Below are 20,677 nucleotides of genomic sequence, written 5' to 3'. Positions count from 1 at the left end.
GTTGGCTTCATAGAATGAGTTAGGTAGCCTTCCCTCCTCTTCAGTATTTTTGAAGAGTTTGAGCAGGATTGGTACTAATTCTTTCTTGAATGTTTGGTAGAATTCACATGTGAAGCCATCTGGTCTTGGACTTTTCTTTTTTGGTAACTTCTTAATGACTGATTCAATTTCTTTGCTTGTGATTGGTTTGTTGAGGTCATCTATTTCTTCTGAAGTCTATGTTGGTTATCATGCCTTACTAGGAAGTTGTGCTGGTTTGAAAGAATGAATGTCCCCTAGAAAAGCCATGTTTTAATCAAAATCCCATTTCATAAAGGCAGAATAATCCCTGTTCAATACTGTATGTTTGAAACTGTAATCAGATCATCTCCCTGGAGATGTAATATAATCAAGAGTGGTTGTTAAGCTGGATTAGGTGATGACATGTCTCCCCATTCGGGTGGGTCTTGACAAGTTTCTGGAGTCCTATAAAAGAGGAAACATTTTGGAGAATGAAAGAGATTCAGAGAGAGCAGAGTAGAACGACATAGCCATGAGAAGCAGAGTCCACCAGCCAGCAACCTTTGGAGATGAAGAAGGAAAGTGCCTTCTGGGGAGCTTCATGATACAGAAAGCCAGGAGAAGAAACTAGCAGATGATGCCGTGTTCACCATGTACCCTTCCAGATGAGAGAGGAGCCCTGATCGTGTTCACATGTGCCTTTCCAAATAAGAGAGGAACTCTGACTGTGTTTGCCGTGTGCCTTCCACTTGAGAAAGAAACCCTGAACTACATCGGCCTTTTTGAACCAAGGTATCTTTCCCTGAATGGATGCCTTAGATTGGACATTTCTATAGACTTGCTTTAATTGGGATATTTTCTCGGCCTTAGAACTGTAAACTAGCAACTTATTAAATTCCCCTTTTTAAAAGCCATTCTGTTTCTGGTATATTGCATTCTGGCAGTTAGCAACTTGAACAGAAGTTGTCCGTTTCTTCTACATTGTCTAGTTTATTAGCATAAAGTTGTTCGTAGTATCCTCTCATTACCTCCTTTATTTCTACGGGTTCAGTGGTTATGTCTTCTCTTCCATTTCTGATTTTATTTATTTGCATCCTCTCTCTTCCTCTTTTTGTCAGCCTCGCTAAGGGTTCATCAATCTCATTGATTTTCTTATAGAACCAACTTCTGGTTTTGTTGATTTTCTCAAATTGTTTTCAGTTTCTCAAGTTCATTTATTTCTGCTCTAATCTTTGTTATTTCTTTCCTTTTGCTTGCGTTGGGGTTACTTTGCTGTTCTTTGTCTAGTTCTTCCACATGAACAGTTAATTCCTTGATTTTTGCTCTTTCTTCTTTTTTGATATAGACATTTAGGATAATAAATTTCCCCCTTAGCACTGCCTTTGCTGCATCCCATAGATTTTGATACGTTGTGCTTTCGTTTTCATTTGCCTCGAGTTATTTACTGATTTCTCCTGTAATTTCTTCCTTGACCCACTGGCTGTTTAAGAATGTGTTCTTGAGCCTCCATATATTTGTGAATTTTCTGGCCCTATGCCTACTATTGATTTCCAGCTTCATTCCTTTATGATCTGAGAAAGTGTTTTTTATGATTTCCATCTTTTTAAATTTATTGAGACTTGCTTTGTCACCCAGCATATGATCTGTCCTTGAGAATGATCCATGAGCACTTGAGAAAAAAGTGTATCCTCCTGTTGTGGGGTGTAATGTTTTATAAATATCTGTTAAGTCTAGTTCATTGATTGTATTATTCAAATTCTCTGTTTCTTTTTTGATCTCTGCTTAGATGTTCTGTCCATTGAGGAGAGTGGGGAATTGAAGTCTCCAACTATTGTGGTAGATATGTCCATTTCTCTTTTCAGTGTTTTCAGTGTTTGCCTCATGTATTTTGGTTCACTCTGGCTCGGTGCATAAATATTTATGGTTGCTATGTCTTCTTGTTGAATTGTTCCTTTTAGTAATACATAGTGTACTTCTCTGTCTCTTTTAATTGATTACATTTGAAATCTAATTTGTTGGATATTAGTAGAGCTACTCCTGCTCTTTTCTGATTGTTGTTTGCATGAAATATCTTTTCCCAACCTTTCACTTTCAACCTGTGTTTAACTCTAGGGTCTAAGATGCGTCTCCTGTAGACAGCATATAGATGGGTCCTGCTTTTTAATCCATTCTGCCAGTCTATTTCCTTTGATTGGGGAGTTTAATCCATTAACATTTAGTGTTATTACTATAAGGGCAGTACTTTCCTCTACCATTTTGCCTTTTGGATTTTATATGTCATATCTAATTTTTCTTCTTTTTACCTTTACTGATAGTCTTCATTTATACTCTGTTCTCCACACCTCTCTTCTGTCTTTTCATATCTGTCTCTAGTGCTCCCTTTAGTATTTCTTGCAGAGCCAGTCTCTTGGTCACAAGTTCTCTCAGTGATTTTTTTGTCTGAAAGTGTTTTAATTTCCCCTTCATTGTTGAAGGACAATTTTGCTGGATATAGAATTCTTGGTTGGCAGTTTTTCTCTTTTAGTATCTTAAATATATCATCCCATTGTCTTCTCACCTCCATGGATTCTGCTGAGAAATCTGCGCATAGTCTTATTGGGCTTCCCTTCTGTGTGATGGATTGCTTTTCTCTTGCTGCTTTCAAAATTCCCTCTTTTTCTTTCACATCTGACATCCTCATTAGTAAGTGTCTTGGAGTATGCTATTTGGATCTATTCTGTTTGATGTACACTGTACTTCTTCAATCTGTAATTTTAAGTCTTTCATAAGAGTTGAGAAATTTTCAGTGATAATTTCCTCCATTAGTTTTTCTCCTCCTTTTCCATTCTCTTCTCCTGGGACACCCACAACACATATATCCATGTGCTTCATGTTGTCATTCAATTCCCTGAGTCCCTCCTTGTATTTTTCCATTTTTTTCCCTTTATTTTCTTTTGCTTATCGGATTTCAGTTGTCCCATCCTCCAGTTCACTAATCCTATCTTCTGCCTCTTGAAAGCTGGCATTGTAGGTTTCCATTGTTTTTTTTCATCTCTTCTACTGTGCCTTTCATTCCTCTAAATCCTGTGATTTGTTTTTTCAGACTTTCGATTTCTTCTTTTTGTTCATCCCTTGTCTTCTTTATATCCTCCTTCAATTCATTGATTTGATTTTTGATGAGGTTTTTCATGTCTGTTTGAACATTCTGAATTAATTGTTTCAACTCCTGTATCTCGTTTGAATTGTTGGTATGTTCCTTTGACTGGGCCATATCTTCAATTTTCCTAGTATGATTTGTTATTTTTTGTTGGCATCTAGACATTCAATTTCCTTAATTAATTTTCTGGAGATTGTTTTCTCTTTTTTTTTTAACCTAGAATTTTCTTACTGGATGACTTTGTTGTCTATCTGTTCTTTGACATTCAGTTCAGCTTATTCTGGACCTCTAGCTTTTTTTATTTAACAGATCAGAATTCTTCAGTTCTTGTTTTCTGTTTCTTGCCCTGCCTGTATGGTGCTCCCCCTCCCCCACCCTTGGAGGTTCTACATAGGTATTGTAGACCCCAGCCAGATTTTCCCAGACCAAACTGGCCTCCTGTCAGGAGGAAAGAGTCATCTGCATCAGTTTTCCCTGAGGGTGAGACCCAGCAGTTTGAAATGCTTTCCTATGAAGCACCTGGACTCTATGATTTTCCTATCCTGCCCAGTATGTGATACTTCTTCTGCCTGGGGGTCCCACCATCGTAAGGTGATGCCGTACCTTTAACTTCAGCAGACTCTCCCTGCTGTGGCATGGTGGAGACAGAGGAGACTGTAGGCTGGCTTCAATCACTTCAGTTTCCAGACCCTGGGGTCTGACTTCCTTGAGGGAGGGATTCCACCTGAGCTGGGTCTCATCCTCTCCTGGGGAAGGCACAGCCTCCAGACAAACTCTCAGACAAGCTTATTTCCGACCTTGCCTAGGGCAGTTAGAGCCTGAGAAGCCCTGCAGTTGTATCCAAAGAGCAGTCAAGCCGTAGAAACACAGCTACAAAAAGGAAAAGGAAAAAAAAATCCTTTTCAGAGCAGGACCCATGTTCCTTGGGTTTGCCAGTTAAGGTGGTGCATTGTTCTGTGTATTTCCAGGTCCTGTGTGTGCCCTCCTTTCCTTCAGGGCCCAGACCCTTTCTAGTATTTTGTGATGTCTGATCTAAAAAAACTGTTTTGTTTTTTGTTTTTCTGTCAGCTCTGCCCCCTCTGCACCAGGGGAAAAACCAGCAACCTCATCTTTTACTCAAGGATCAGCTGAGCTGGGGGCCTATTTTTAGTAGTCAGAATTTGTGAATTAATTCCACATTTGGAACTTGGTTGAGCTCAGCCCATGGTGCTGGTAATGTCCCTTTCCTTTTCCCACTGGGAAGCAGCCTGTGGGTAAGGGGCACCGGCCTCCTTGGCTTGGAGGACTCACAGTTCTGGGGGGGCTTGTAGTCGGTCCAGCTTGTGCAGACTGGGGTATGCTGTGTGTATGGTCACTGATGTGGCCCCAGCAGTTGTTCTGTGCTGTTCCTGGTTATTTACTAGCTGCTCTGGAGAACGAACTAAATCCCAGTCTTCACTAAGCCACCATCTTGGACCAGTCCCCGGATATACATACTTTTGAAGAGATAACTACAATCCAGACATGTCTGTGCCTGTTCAGTCAAGAAGTAATGGTTGGAATAACAAAACATGTCAAAAGGCAGTTTATATAAATAGCATTTGGCATAGGATTTAATGCCCTTGACTTGAGCTGGATAGTGTTTCAAATGCTACACCATTGAAAGAAAATCCAAATACTGTGGGCACTGAACAAGTGATTAGTACTTGTCCCAAGAAGATCACCAATTGTGAAAAGCCCAAGAAGTAAGGAGCTGTCAGAAGATGATCTGATGAGTCAGTATGTTCTTTCATTTAAAAGAAGACAAAGATGACTGAAGATGATAAATCACTGAACTCTTCTGAAGTGCTCATGCCTGACCTGGTTCATGGAACTACTTATTACAAGAAATATATTTACAACGCTTTTACAGAGAAAAAATGGTGAAAGCGTTTGCAATTGTGGTTCCAGGGTTCAGAAGCAGGGCTTGTTTGTGTTTTGTTTTTTGCAGTTCTCTGGATTCTGCTGACTGTGTGTCACAGAAAGAGAGCAGCCGCCTTTAGATGAGAGTGCTGTCACAGGTAACGAGACAGACTAAATGAATCAGACTGTCTAGATGACAGGAGGCTCCTTGACAAAAATGTAACACATAACTCAGGTGATCAAATTCTAGAAAATGTAACTGTGCTTGCTGATGAAGAGTCTCAGTCTTTTAAAAACCAAAAAATTCACAAGGATCATGCCACCACACACTTTGGGGACAATAAAAAGTTGTTTTAGTTCATTTAGAAGCCTGGAGATTTTTCAAGAACCAGCCCCTCTCCAAATGCAGCCTTCCAGCACTTCCTTAGAGAGAGTGATTCTGCCATTTCTCTGCCTGAGAATATGAAGATATTTAATGTATCTTGCAAAAAGAGTTCTGAGTCAGGTAATGGATCCCATCCCTTAAATGAAGTGGAGTGATCGTCACAGTCTCAGGAAAGTGTGGAATTACTACCACCCAGTTTAAATGCATCAAAATGTTATCAGCCTCCTAGCAAGGACTCAGATTCAGAGGGATCTGACTGCAGTTTTAAGTCACATTGTGATCACGGTTATCAGAAGTTATCAGAAACATCCAAGGGCCATTTATCTCAGTTTTCACACACACACACACACACACACACACACACACACACACAGAATTCTAAAGAACAAAGTTCCTGACTACATAAATCTTAATTCCGTGAATTCTTTTTCTACAACCAAGATCAAATCTCGTTCCAGCCAAAGTCCTGGGCTGCATAAGAAACTAGCACGCGTGCAGAAGAGAAATCGTAACGCTGAAAACACTCCAGGATCACAGATTACAATCAGTGAGCTCTCAAAAAATTTTGAATTTCAAAAAGATTTTGAAAAGTTTTCTTCTAAGAAGATAGGTACCCTGTCTCTAGTCAAAAACAATATCCAACTAACTCCAAAAGCTGAAGAGGATATATTTAATAAATCCAAATATACTCATGTTCAGAGAAAAATATTTCAATAAATGCAGGCAGCTGGGAATCTATTGCCTGCAAAAACTCTGTCGATTTAAAATTCCTATTTGGAAAGGAGACATTTACTAGTCTGAAAGATTCCTTCTTCTTTGTTCTATGTGTTTTTTTAAATAAAGTACATCTTGTATTCTTACTTTGTAATTCTTTCCTTTTGCTCAGTAAGCTTTCTATATTTTCATAAGAAGCCAAATAGAATAATTTTATCTTTCCCAGGTTTTTGAGAGTTTTAATGTTAATTGTGCAAGTTCCTGTAAATTTATAAAATACGTACCCTTAAGATCTGTAATGTTGTCATGTGTAAAGATGCTAAGTGGAAAACCACAACACTGTATTAGTAGAAAAGAAATCACTGTGTTTCCCAAGCTTTAAATTTTTCCTACCCTTCAGGGTTGAATCAAAAACGAAGTTGCTGGGCTGGGGGTGTGGTTGGAAGGGTTGAAGAGTGTCCTGCAGATGTCATTGGAAGGATTGAAGAATGTCATACAAATGAGCAGTGCTCTGTTAACCCCCCAAGTTTGAGTTTCATGTTGACAGTGCTGGGAAATTGTTTTCAGTCCAATATAAAATGAATTATTTCTTACATCAATTTTCTTAAGTTTAAAAATTGCCTCAGTTTTTCTTAATATGTTTTTTTGTGAAGTGTTAGCTAAAACTCCTTAATACATATTTAAAACTATATACCTCTGGGTGGGCCACGGTGGCTCAGCAGCAAGAATGCTTGCCTGCCATGCCAAAGGACCCGGATTTGATTCCCGATGCCTGCCCATGTAAAAAACAAAACTATATATCCCTAAGGCTACATAAGATACTAAAACTGTGAAATACACATCCTGCAAAGAAATATGCAGATGCCTAGAAAGAGAATTCGCTATACAAGTAAAGATCTGGAATAGTAAGGGAAATAAACCATAAAAATATTTGGCATATAGAGGATGAAGGAAGGAAACCTAGGGCATTTTAATTTTTAAATGAGACTTTTAGTAGAGGATTCTTGGTTAAGCAGGTAAGAATGGAACAAAAATCAATCAAAAGAAAACAAAATTGTAAAAACTAGTGTTCTAGTATGAAACTTGTGGACCCCAGAAAAGCCATGTTCTATAATCCTCATTCAGTATTGGGTGGGTTCGTTTTTGTTTTTATTTGTAAAGTTTTTTATCCATATTTTTACTCATCTGTCCATACCCAAGTTAAAAGGAGCATGAGACCAAGGTTTTCCCAATCACAGTCAGAAGCTGGGGTGTGATCTTTTTGATTACACATGGTTTCCATGGAGTTGTGTCTCAACCCATTCAAGGTGGGTTACTTACTGGAGTTCTTTAAGAAGGAACCATTTTTGGAGAAAGGTTCAGAGCTGACATGGACAGAGACGTTTGGAGATGCAGAAAGAAAACACCCTTGGGAAGCTGTTTGAAACGAGAAGCTGGGAGAGAAATCTAGCAGATGTCACCATGTGTCTTCCCAGCGGATGGGGGAGTCTGAACATGGTCACCTTTCTTGAGTCAGGGTAACTTTCTTTGATGACTTAATTTGGACATTTTATAGCCTTAGAACTGTAAACTTGTAACTTAATAATTCTCTTTATAAAAGACAACCCATTTTAGGTATATTGCATTTCCAGCAGCATTAAACTAAAACAACTTGCAAAAGAAATAAGTTTTAAAACTGGTCTGGAAAAGACCTGTTGTAAAGATCAAAAGCAAATTTGAATTTGCTATGCTTGGTTTGTATTATAAATTAAGAATGTGAAATTTCACTTAATGATGAAAGAAATAAAACATACTATAATTAAAAAAAAATCACATGTAAAGCATCTAACCCATCATACAAATTCTTTTTTTCTTGAACATTTTTTATTGTGAAATATAGCATATATACAAAAGAAGCAATAAATTTCAAAGTCCATTGTAACAAGTAGTTACAGAATAGATTTTAGAGTTTGGTATGTTTTACAGTTCCACAATTTCAGATTTTTCCTTTTAGCTGCTCCAAGACACTGGAGATTAAGAGAAATGTCAATATAATGATTCAACAGTCAAACTCATTTAACTCCTATCTTCTCTATTATCATTCTACCTTCTCCTTTGATCCTTCTCACAATCTTTAGGGGTGTTTAGATTATGCCCATTCTAACTTTTTCATGTCGGAAAGAGCTATTGGTAATATGGAGTAGGGGTGGAAGTAGTTGATGTTCTGGAGAGGCTGGGTCCTAAAGATTTCAGGACTTAATCTGGCTGAGAAACGCACGTGGAGGTTGTAGGTTTCTGGAAAGTAATCATAGTGTGTGATACTTCTGTAGAATCTCAAAACAGGAATGGTTGGTTGGAGTTTGGCAAACCATAGTAATTAGCAATATCTAGCAGAAGCTTGTGTAAGAGTAGTCTCCAGAATAGCCTCTCCACTGGATTTGAATTCTCTTAGTCACTGATACTTTATTTTGTTACATTTCTTTTCCCCCTTTGGTCAGGAAGGTGCTGTCGATTCCCTGGTGCTAGGGCCAGGCTCATTCCTGGGAGTCGTCTCCCATGCCACCAGGGAGACTTTCACCCCTGGATATCATGTCCCAGGGAGGAGGGAGGGCAGTGGTTTTCCTTGCAGACTTGGGCTAAGAGAGAGAGGCCACATATGAGCAACAACAGAGGTTTTCTGGAAGAACTGTTAGGAACAATGATAGGTAGGGTTAGGTTCTCCACTACAGAAATAAGCTTCATAAGAAGAGCCTCATGATCAAGGGTGGGGACTACTGACTTGGGAGTTCCTAATGTTTGACACAGTATCAGGGTTTCCCCAGTGGTAAAGCTTAATAGTTCCATATATTTTTCTCCCGTCCCTCAAGGAATTTTGCTATTACTTTTTTTCTTTTAATATTTTTTTAGTGAGAAATGTCCATACACATACAGTCCAACCATATTATACTATCAGTTTACCAGTACTTTTTAATGATTTGCCCAGCATACTCTGGGATATATGCAGGTATTACACTAAGCTACGCAGAATTACAAGCCCTCGTTCCCATTCTGGGCTTCATGTGTTTGGATAGCTTCAAGTGAGCTATCCAAACAGGTCAACTTAGATTATGGGCTACAGAAAATTTAGGTTTTGAACAAAATAAACCTCTCTTCCTTTGGTCTCACAAGAGTAGGTGAAGTTCAGACAATGTCATCCTTTCCCCTGTTTTCTGATTTACCTTAGTCCTGACCTGATCGGCTGTGTTTTTAACTCTAACTGAAGCCTGTTCTCTCTTCAGGTTCTATAACAGTTGTTAAATGTAGCAGTGCTGACTTTCAGAGTGGCAGAACGCAGCTCTGAGTCTTAGGTGTCTCACGGGTAACCAAAGGTCCAGGGAGATACCAGGTTATACACAGCATCTCCAAATCTAGAAATAACATTTACAGTTGCAGACTCAATGTGACTGCTATAAGAGCTTACAATCTAGAACCCAATTTTCTTATAATTGTTTTCTAAAGGAGACCATGCAATACTTGTTCTTCTGTTTCTGCCTTATTTTGCACCACATAATGTCCCCAGGGTCTATTTACCTCACTGCAAACCTCACAACTTCATTCCTTTCTGTAGTAGCACAATATTCCAACATAGGTATACACCACAGTTTGCCATCCTACTTCTCAGTCAGTGCATCCTGCAGCACCTCCGTCCACTGGGCATCATGTCTAATGTAGTCACCAATCCATGTCTCACATTAACCTCATCAGCACTTTCCATTTTAGACAATTTCATTGCTCCAGAGAGAAAAATAACCAATAAACTCAAATAGAAAATTCAAACCTCTGCTTAACCTTGTCGTTTCCCTCCCTACTGAGTGATTTATCCCTAATATTGCTAGGCAACTATTGATATCTTCCTGTTAAATATACACTATCACACCATCATACAAATTCTTTAAACAAATTTATTGGGAACCTACTATGTAACTGGTACTGTCTTTTTTTGGTATAAACAAGATAAAGTCCCTGCATTTGTGGAGTTTACATTTTGGTGGCACTCAAATTGTGGTAGTTAACCGTTGATTTGGAGAAAGCCTAAATAAAATGGAATTAAGAATGCCAGGGACAGGCGTTCAGTTGCTGGTTATGCACAGACATAATGGCAAATCATCAGATGTTCTGGTCTCTTTGTTGTCTAATGGGGAAAAAACCTGATTAATTAACCTGTTGATTAATGGTACTTGAGGACTCAGCTACAAGTGTTTAATATACTTGGTCTTCCTTCAACCTTGCTGAGGAGCTTCATCGTTCACAACTCACCTATAGACCAAGTCTGTCCTTTGCCTTTTCATTTGAATAACCAAAGATCTTTTGCTTCAATTTCTAGCTCTGTCTTCATCCATTGAATAGAGGTAGCTTTACTTGCTCTCCCACAGGCCTTCTTTCCTAAGAAATCTGCCCCTACGCAATGGGGAATCTGATTCATCTGTCTCCCCCTCAGCATTATGAAGTCTTTAGGGTCTTTGGGACAGTTTTGTCCTCATAGTGCTTTGAAGTTTTCCTGAGTGGACAGCCAGGGCTTGAGGAACAATTCCCTCTCCTACTTCATGATCCTTTCCAACTGTCCCATCCTGGAGAATAACCAGATATACTGCTTGAGATGCCTACAGCTTTTCTCGACATACTTTGAGGGACACTAGGCTGGTGACCACCACTGTCCAGACCTTTCTGGCAGGAAGCATGAACTGAGAGTGCCTTCACTGCAGCTGAAGTCAGGGTGTTGGCTCCGTCCTGCCACATGTAGTTCCTTGCAGGAAGCGTGAACTGAGAGTGCCTTCACTGTGGCTGGAGTCAGGGTGTTGGCTCTGTCCTGCTACATGTAGTTCCTTGCCTCCGGTTCAGAAGAGAATAAGCGGACTAGTGATGGCTTCAGAAATCATTGATATCTCCTTTTGCATAATGTCGGAATAGCTCTTATGATCTCCAAAAACACCTCCCAGTGTAATTCACTGCCCCAACAATTTACTCCCCTTGGACTTTGATGTCCCCAAGTCTCATTCACAAGCTATCTTTTGCAGTGGTCAAGCAGTTTAGCATAAGTTAATCTTGGCCTTTAACAAGTGGCTTCACCAAGATGACAGTGAGGTTTCTCCAAGGTTCCATCACCCCACAGAATTTCAAAACAACCACCCCAAACTGAAACTATCTTTCTCAGAGCTCTGGAAAATAAGTAAAGGGTTGTAGTAATTGGGCAAGCACTGAATCAAGAAAAACTCAACTTAAAAATACAAGGGACACATCATGGTGTGATTGCAGCCTTTTCCTCAATTGCTTCCCAACTCAGTGGAGAACCAGCCTACACTGTAGTTGGGGGTGAGGGGCCCTGGTTCTGGAGGGAGCAAAGTAACCGCCACATGCATACTGGGACGCATGTGTGCTTACGCTAATCTGTCTGGTGGCAGCTCGAAGAACTGAATCAGTTCGTCTCTGGCTTAGGTCCCGGAAGTTGCCGTGCACACAGAAAGCTTGTGGGGCAGTTGAGTGAGTGTAAGAGTCAAATTGCAGCTGCCTGAGGCAAAGGATTATTGGCTTTAACATAATACAATAAAGCACCCAGGACAGGAGGAAAGACTTATTTCCTAGGGAGAGGACAGGGCATTCAGAACCAAGGGCATGCCCAGGAGAAGAAAAAGATCCAGGAAGGCACTGAGCTTTCCCCTCAGGCTTATCTTCAGGTTCACTGTTGGATGGCTGAGCTCTGAAGGAGAGTACCAGGAAACGCAAAAGCAATCTGCAAAGACTGTGAAAGGTGTTTTTTGTTTATTTGTTTGCTTGCTTGTTTTTGGTAGCTCCTGGAATTCAAGGAAATTTCTGTTAACATTAGCTGGGTGCAGACTTAAAAAACAGACACCTCAGCTACTAATTTCCAGAGTTGACACATTAAAATGCCAAAATTTCCGTTTTCCACAAAGGATTACAAAGAAACAGGAAACTGACCCATCCAGTGGAGCGAGATAAAACAACAGAAACCAATGAAGACCAGACTTTGGATATATTAGACATACATTTAAAAAATGGTATTTTATGCTCAAAGGAAAAAAAAAATATGCTCAAAGGGTTAAAGGAAAACAGAGAACTAAAGGATATCAATAAAATTATATATGAACAGAGTGAGAATTTCAGTAAAGAGATAGAAATCATAAATAGGAACAAAACAGAACTATTAGAGCTGAAGAACATAACTGAAATTTAAAAATTCCCTATAGGGGTTCAACAGCAGATTGGGTCAGGCAGAAGAAAGAATCAGTAAACTTGGTAAGACAAGTGAAATTGTTCAGTGTGAGGAATAGGAATCATAGAGTGAGAGGAGGGCCCTGGAGGAGAACCACGCCGCCTAGAAGACCAGAGCGCAGCGGGTTGGGCCGAGGCCGCGTGTGCAGGCGTCCCACCACGGCTCCTTTAGCACGAGCCACTAGCGCCACAGAAAACCTCTGAGTAATGAAGAAAAATGTGAAACTGTTTGGGAAATGCAACAATCCAAATGGCCACGGGCACCATTTCAAAGGTTGGTCCTGGTGCAGGACTGGTTATGAACTTGACTGACCTCAAAGAGCATGTGGAGAAGGCAGGTGGAAGCCCCTTGGCCACAGGGACATGGGTCCGGGTTGACTGCGTTTCCCTGATGTCGAGCACAGCAGGAAACGTGGCTGGATATGTTGGAAAAAAAATATATGAAGCTGACAATAATATTGTGGTCTGTAAGGAGAACAGATCTCAGAGTTGCCATTGTAGAAAGATGTAATTTCTTTCCATATTTGAAAAAGATCTTTTATCCCGTTAGAACATTAAATAAATTCCAGCACAATTGTATTTTTGGTTTGTAATTCCACTTTCTACTTCTGACAGGTCCAAAAAGGCAGATGCATAAAAAGCAATCATAAATTTATAGTTTGGACATACAAAGTATAAAGATGTAATTTGTGACAAGAATAACAGAAAGGTGGACAGACAGAAGGTGTATTAGCTAGGGTTTGCTAGAGAAACAGATACCTGTAGGTATAACAGGAAATGTCCGTAGGTATAAAATTTATAAAAGTGTCTCACGTAACTGTGGGAAAGTAGAGTCCAAGGTCTGTAGGGCAGGCCGCAAGCTGGTAACTCTGATGAAGGTCCACAAAGAATTCTCAGGAGAGGCTGGCTGGACAACCGTGGGGATGGAAGAGTCCAAATCCGTAGGGCAGGCTGTGAAGCTGCGAGTCCATTAAAGGGCCTGGATGAACTCCACAGGAGAAGCTCGCCGGCAGAAGCGGGAAGAGAACCTGTCTCTTCTGAATCCTCTAAAAGCGTTCCACTGACTAGATTAAGCATCACTCATTGCAGAAGGCACTCCCCTTAGCTGATTACAAATGGGATCAGCGGTGGATGCAGCCAACACGAACTTTTTTTTTCAATTTATTTTTTTATTCAACATATAAACACAGACATTCTTACCATATGATCATTCCATTCTTGTTATATAATCAATAACTCGATATCATCACATAGTTGTATATTCATCATCATGATCATTTCTTAGAACATTTGAGTCAATTCAGAAAAAGAAATAAAAAGAAAACAAAAAAATGCATACATACCATATCCCTTACCCCTCCCTTTCATCGATCACTAGCATTTCAATCGACTAAATTTATTTTAACATTCGTTCCCCCTATTATTTATTTCTAATCCATATGTTTTACTCGTCTGTTGCATCAGACACAAGGTTTTCACAATCACACAGTCACGTTGTGAAAGCTATATCATTATTCAATCATCTTCAAGAAACATGGCTACTGGAACACAGCTCTACATTTTCAGGCAGTTCCCTCCAGCCTCTCTGTTAGGCCTTAACTAAAAAGGTGACATCTATTTAATGCATAAGAATAACTTCCAGGATAACCTCTCGACTCTGGAATCTCTCAGCCACTGACACTTTATTTTGTCTCATTTCACTCTTCCCCCTTTTGGTGGAGAACGTTTTCTCAATCCCTTGATGCTGAGTCTCAGCTCATTTTAGGATTTCTGTCCCGCGTTGCCAGGAAGGTCCACACCCCTGTGAGTCACATCCCACGTAGACGGGGGAGGGCGGTGAGTTTGCTTGTTGTGTCCAACATAATCTTAAGTCCATGAAATGTCCTCATAGCAACAGACAGGCCAGCACTTGCCTGACAGACGACCAGGCACCACCTGGCCAAACTGACACATGAACCTGACCATGACAGAGGGGAGAAGGACATCACTTATGCATTGAAGTTAAGTTGGTATCAAATCAACAAGATTGTTGTGGATTTAGGGTGTTAAACTTAAGCCCCATGGTAGTCACAAAGAAAATATCTGAAAAATATGTACCAAAGGATATAAGAAGGAATTCTAAGGGGGTTCCCCACCAAAGATCAATTAAATATAAAGACAGCAATGCAAGAATTGGAGGACAAAAATGATATAAGGACTTCAGAAGCCAAATAGTAAAATGATACAGGTCATCCTTGCCTTTTCAGTACTTAACAAAGGCAGCGACCAACAGAATGGATAAAATAGCATTACCCAACCATAGGCTGTTTACTGAAGACGCACCTTAAATCCAAAGGACAAATAGGTTGCAAGTGAAAGGGTGGGAAAAAATATTCCATACAAATAATAACCAATATAAGACACAATAGAAGTAGCAAACTATACCATTATAAGACAAAATAGAAGCAGCAAACTGTTAAGTGGGACAAAGAAGGGCACTATATATTGCTAAAAGGTCAATTCGTCAAGAAGATATAACAATTATAAACATATGCACCTAACAGAGACCCAAAATATATGAAGCAAACGCCAGAGTTGAAGGGAGAAATAGATGGTTCTTCAATAATAGTAAGAAACTTCAAATACCACTGTCAATAATAGGGCATGTAGACATAAGTTCAGTTAATACTTGAACAATACTACAAGCCAACGAGACCACACAGTCATACATAGAACACTTTTTCCAGTAGCAGAACACACATTCTTCTCAAGTCACACGACTTGAGGAGCATCCATATGTGCTGACTCTAATACTTAAATATGCTAAGAGGATAAAGAAAGACTTTCTTTCTTAGGAAAAACAATCTGAAGTAGAAACACTTAGGGCATATTAGGAGAGTATGAGTACTAGAGTATAAGGAGCAAGGACTCTGTTGTACATCATTATATTTCCCGAGGCTTAGCCCTGTGCCTGGGGTGCACAATAGAAATTTGTTAGGTGAATGAAAGGTGGACCCACTGTTGAAGGTTGCCTGGAACCTAGTGTTCACATAAGGCAATAATAGATAGAAATTATAGACTTCACTGCCAGGCTAAAGCAGTTTGGACTTTATCCCATAGACAGTGAAGAGCCATTAAAAAGCTCTTTGAATGGTGTGGAATGAGAACCATAGCATTTTAGAAAATAAGTCTGGTGGCCTCATGTAGAAGGGATTGGAGGCAGAGCCAGCATTTAGAGCAGACAAACCATTTATTAGAAACAGCTGAGTGCCAGGCCCTACGCCATGTGGAAGATACAAACATGAATAAGACATAAGTTGGTGATACCAAGGGTTTTGCCATTTGGGAGACTAGTGTACTATGTTAAGTATGAGGTGATAAAGACCTGGAAGGCAAGTACCTTTGAAAAGAGAGGAATAAATGTGGGCGTGAACTAGTAGTACTTAGTAACAAGTAGATGGAGGAAGAGAAAAAAGGGGGAACAAAGGTTTTGAGCCTGGTGACAATAAGAAATCATGGACAGTACTGGGGCAGGAGGATAGGTTTGATTTTGCATTTGAAGAGATGGTAGACAGCCAGCAGATAGGGATCCAGTTGGCTGTGGAAATGTGAAATTAAAACTTGAGAAATAGGCTAGAACTGGAGAAGCTGATTTGCAGGTCAGTTGCAAGGTGGTGCTAGTTTAAATCATAAGGTGCATGAGAACTTGGAAAAAATTGTCTAGTGAAGCGGGAAGTCGAAGTCGGAGCCAGAGCAGACATGAGCTAAGCATTCAAAATGACTTCCCTCTTCTCTTAACTTACTTTTAAAAATTTTCCCACCACATCAAAATATGCCCGCACCTTTCTCTCTAAGCTAATTTGGCAGTGAATTCACTGCCCGCCTCACTACGTGTAACATGACTCCCAGAGATGTAAGTCTCTGGCAACGTGGGACGTGATTCTCCGGGATGAGCTGGAACTCAGTATCGTGGGGTTGAGAAAGCCTTCTTGACCATATAGAGGGAAGAGAGAAAGACGAAATAAAGGCTCAGTGGCTGAGAGATTTCAAACAGAGTCAAGAGATTATCCTGGAGGTTATTCTTACGCATTATATAGGTATCCCTTTTTAGTTTATGGAGTCTTGGAGTGGATGGAGGGAAGTACCCGAGCTGTGCTCCAGTAGCCATGTTTCTTTAAGATGATTGTATAATGACAGCTTTTACAGTGTGACTATGTGATTGTGAAAACCTTGTGGCTCATGCACCCTTTATCCAGGGTATGGACAGATGAGTTAAAAAAAAAAAACGACAAAAAATAATAATAGAGAGTGGATAAAAGGTAAAAAAAAGAATTGGGTAGATTGAAATACTAGTGATCCGTGAGAGGGAGGGGTGAGGATGTATGGGATGTATGAGTTTTTTCTTTTTATTTCTTTTTCTGGTGTGATGCAGATGTCCTAAAAATGATCGTAATGATGAGTACACAACTATATGATGATCCTGTGAGTCACTGATTATATACTTTGGATGGACTGTAGTATGTAAAGATATCCCAATAAAAATCTTTTTAAAAAATATGTGCCCACAGATTTTCTGTTCACCCTCCGAGCTGTCCCTCCTGGCTGCACACTGCCCCACCCTCCAGACCAAAGGAAGAAGGCTTAGCCAAGCCCTGTGTAGGGAGCATCAGGGTGGTAGGTGGGGTTCACACCCAGTTTTCGCTATCAGGTGCTTCATATAAAGACCTGATGCCATGTGATTTGGCTAGAGCAGCACTTACTGGTCTGTGCATTGGACCAGTGCCCCAAAGGAAGTTGTTGCTGAGCTCATCTTTGGTACAGGTACTCAGGAAGTGAGAACAAGCAAGCGTCTTGAGAGGCTGCCCTCAGAACCAGCTTCTCCAGCAAGAGTCCTGCCCACATTGTCACCATGGCCTGTGTCTCAAAAGCCAGGCCTGACCACAGAGGTTGGCTTGGTGCCTCTGGCCATTGCGACGTGGCCATGGCAGGCAGTGTGGAGTTAATGTCCCATGCCCCTACTCATCATTCAAGGAAAATGATGCTCGATTCAACAGGCCTCAGCAGTGAGTAGCTGTCTTTAATCTCTGTTCAGGTTGACTTTTCTATCCCCTGAGCCCCCTGCCATGGCTGAGCTCCCCCCCAGAGAGACCATGGCCGCTTCGCAGGCCGCCTGGCTGTGCCATCGCTGTCTGCTGACCGGAACAGAAGGAACTGTACGGGTCTCACGAGCTGGCAGGAAGGCACAGCATGAAGGACTCCTGTCCCTTTAAAGTGCCAGGAAGATATACAGTCACCAAACCTAATGGCATTCGTCTTTCCTCCCTGGACCAAATGGCCAAGCTGAGACCTGCACCCTTCAAGCCCCGTGGCACAGTGACGGCTACAAATTCCTCCTTCCTGACCCAGGGCGCCCCTGCAGTGCTGATTCCAGCCAGGAAAAGGCTCTGGCCAAGGGGGGTGCGAGCCCACAGCCTATGTGAGGCATTCTGTGTATCTCAGGATCCAAAAGACCAGCTTTTACTTGGACTAACATATGCCACTCCAGAAGTTTTAGAGAAAGCAGGATTAACAATGAGTGATCTTGATGCTTTGAATTTCACAAAGCTTTCTCAGGTCAGATTTTGGCTCATTTTGAAGCCATGAATTCTGAGTGGTTTGCATAAAACCGCATGGGCAGAAAAGCCAAGGCCGGAGTGTCCCCTCTGAGAAGCTTACCAGCCAGGTGGAGCACAGGCCGCCATGGTCATGGCAAGGGCCAACAGGGCATGGAAGGAAGGAGGCCAGGACGGCCTCCTAGCCCCGGTGCAGCCAGAGGGGAAGGGTCTCTGAAAGAATACATTAAGGAGAGGTGACCTGAAATGGTTGTGAAGCACTCACGCTAGGCAGCGCCATTTCAGTGCATTACTAGTGATGTCTGTAGTTCCCTGTTGCTCTTTGGACAGCAAAATGTGTGGCCTTTTGTTAAATATTTTCCAATTAAGCCTTGCCAGTGTCCTGAGCTCTTCAGTAATCATGGCTTATTGCTCTTTCAGGGATTTCTTAGCCACCACAATCTTACCCAGCAATGTATCAAGCTTCTTCTTCTACTTTTTTTTTCTTTTTTTTTGTCTCTATTTTCATTAACAACTAAACAAGTGGTTGCAATTTGGGAAAGAGGTTTGCTGAGATTCGGAATCATCCTTTATAACATTTGCAAACTATACTCACTACCATTTGTGTCCTAAAGATAAGTGTTTAAAAAAAAAAGTGATGATATTGTGAGCCATTGATTGTACACCATGTATGGAATGTTTGTATGTTAAGAATGTTTGTGTTTGTTGTTTTGTCAATAAAAATATTTTTAAAATGATAGATAAACAAATCATAGTGTTTCCATGCGGTATTCAGTCATGAAATGAGTTATGAAGCCACAAGAAGACATGAAGGAAACTTAAATGCATGTCCATTAGTGAAAGAAGGCAGTCTGAAATGGCCACATGCTGCATGGTTACAACTATATGACATTTTGGAAAAGGCAAACCTATAGAGACAGTAAAAAGATCAGTGGTTGTCAGTGGTTTGATAGGAAGGGAAAGAGCTGAAGAGATGGAACACAGGATTTTTAGGGCAGTAAAACTATTGTATGTGCTAATGTAATGGGGGATACATGGTTAAATGCATTTGTCAAACCCCACAGAACTGTACAAAGAAAGAGTGAACCCTAATATAAACTGTGGACTTTAGTTAATAATAATGTACCAATATTGGTTCATCCATTGTAACAAATGCACTGCACTAAGGCATGATGTTAGCAATGGGGAAACTGTCCATGCTCACTTTTCTATAGACCTAAAACTGCTCTCTATATGACATATAGTCTACTAGTTAAATAGATACTCTACAAAACAGAGAGAGAGGAAAAAGAATGAAATGAGAAATACATGTTCCCTTGTGGCACGGCGAGAGGTTGTAAGATGGCACAGGGTAGAAACGCAGGTGAGGACGCTTGTGATTCTATTCCCTTTCTTCAGTTGTGCAGATGGCTCATAATGTCAATTATACTGTAATGCCTTATATTTTTAGATATATTACATATTTTTGTACATAGCAAATAATATATTTTTAAAAGAGAAGATACAATAAATATGATGAAGAATAAGTATAGATAAGTGATAGGTAGCGTCATGGTCAGGTTCATGTGTCAACTTGGCCAGGTGTTGGTACCTGTTAGTCTGGTTGGACAAGTGCTGGCCTGTCTGTTGCAATGAGGACATTTCATAGAATTAGATCATGATCACGTCAGCTGCATCCACAGCTGATTCCATTTATAATCAGCCAACCGGAGTGTCTTCTGCAATGAGTGATACTCAGTCTAATCACTGGAAGCCTTTTAATGAGGATTCAGAAGAGAAAGGCTCTCTTCCTGCTTCGGCCAGTGAGCCTCTCCTGTGGAGTTCGTCCAGACCCTCCACTGGAATCGTCGGCTTCACAACCTGCCCTGCGGATTTTGAACTCTGTATTTCCATGGTCACATGAGACACTTTATAAATTTTATATTTGCGAGTGTTCCCTGTTAATTCCGTTTCTCTAGAGAACCCTAACTAATATATCTTGGTACCAGGAGTGGTTCTTAAGAAACAGAATCTTAAAAATGTGTTTTTATGAAAGGTTTTCTACTCTGACTGGACTCAAAGGCACTAAGGACTCTGATTCCCATAATCAAAATGACACTCCCAATTCATGGAGTGAGTTGGCAAAAGAGATAGTCAAAATATCACCATTCGATTCTCCTAATGCTTCGCTTGTATGTAGCCAGGCTCTGGGGGATAATATTTTTGACATCTTTACAGAGTTTTGTGGAAATAAAAGGTATAGAGATGTTGGCTGGTTATTGTTAGATACACTGGCTACATTAAGGAGTGAAAGGGATAAGGCTTCAAACGAGAAGCTTAAGCACCGTCTGACAGATGTAGAAGTCTCTATGAGTATCCTGAAGGAAAATCTTATTTCCTGTAGCCGTAGACTTGAGATCTCTGAAAATCAGACTCAGAATATTATTGTTAGAGTAGCACCTTTACAACATAAACTGAAATCTCAATGTTGCATGGTGTCTGCCATTAAAGTGAGGGCATTGATTGGAAAGGAGTGGGACCCTGAAATATGGGATGGTGACATATGGATTGATAATGATGTCGGGGGTCAGGTTAAAACCCTAGGTCATGCCGAGTCTTCTCTAGATAACCCTGTAACAGTTTGCCCTGAGGACATAGCTGCACCACCTCCAGCCTGCCTTGAGGAGTTGGCTACCCAACCTCCTCCTAAAGGGATTAGCCCTAAAGTGATTAATCCTGTTTCAC

At 40.6% G+C, this 20,677-nt stretch overlaps 2 pseudogenes; both read left to right on the top strand.

Moving 5' to 3' along the window:
• Positions 1 to 16,229, top strand: part of LOC143679684 (exonuclease 1-like) — a 38,757-nt pseudogene extending 22,528 nt beyond the window's left edge.
• On the top strand, positions 15,906 to 19,584 carry LOC143679683 (trifunctional enzyme subunit beta, mitochondrial-like; annotated as a pseudogene).
• The last annotated feature ends 1,093 nt before the right edge of the window (positions 19,585 to 20,677 follow it).

This window comes from Tamandua tetradactyla, chromosome 4 (genome assembly GCF_023851605.1).
Source record: "Tamandua tetradactyla isolate mTamTet1 chromosome 4, mTamTet1.pri, whole genome shotgun sequence".
NCBI classification, from domain to species: Eukaryota; Metazoa; Chordata; class Mammalia; order Pilosa; family Myrmecophagidae; genus Tamandua; species Tamandua tetradactyla.
Note: the sequence above shows the minus strand (reverse complement) of the source record. Positions and strands in the feature narration are given on the sequence as shown.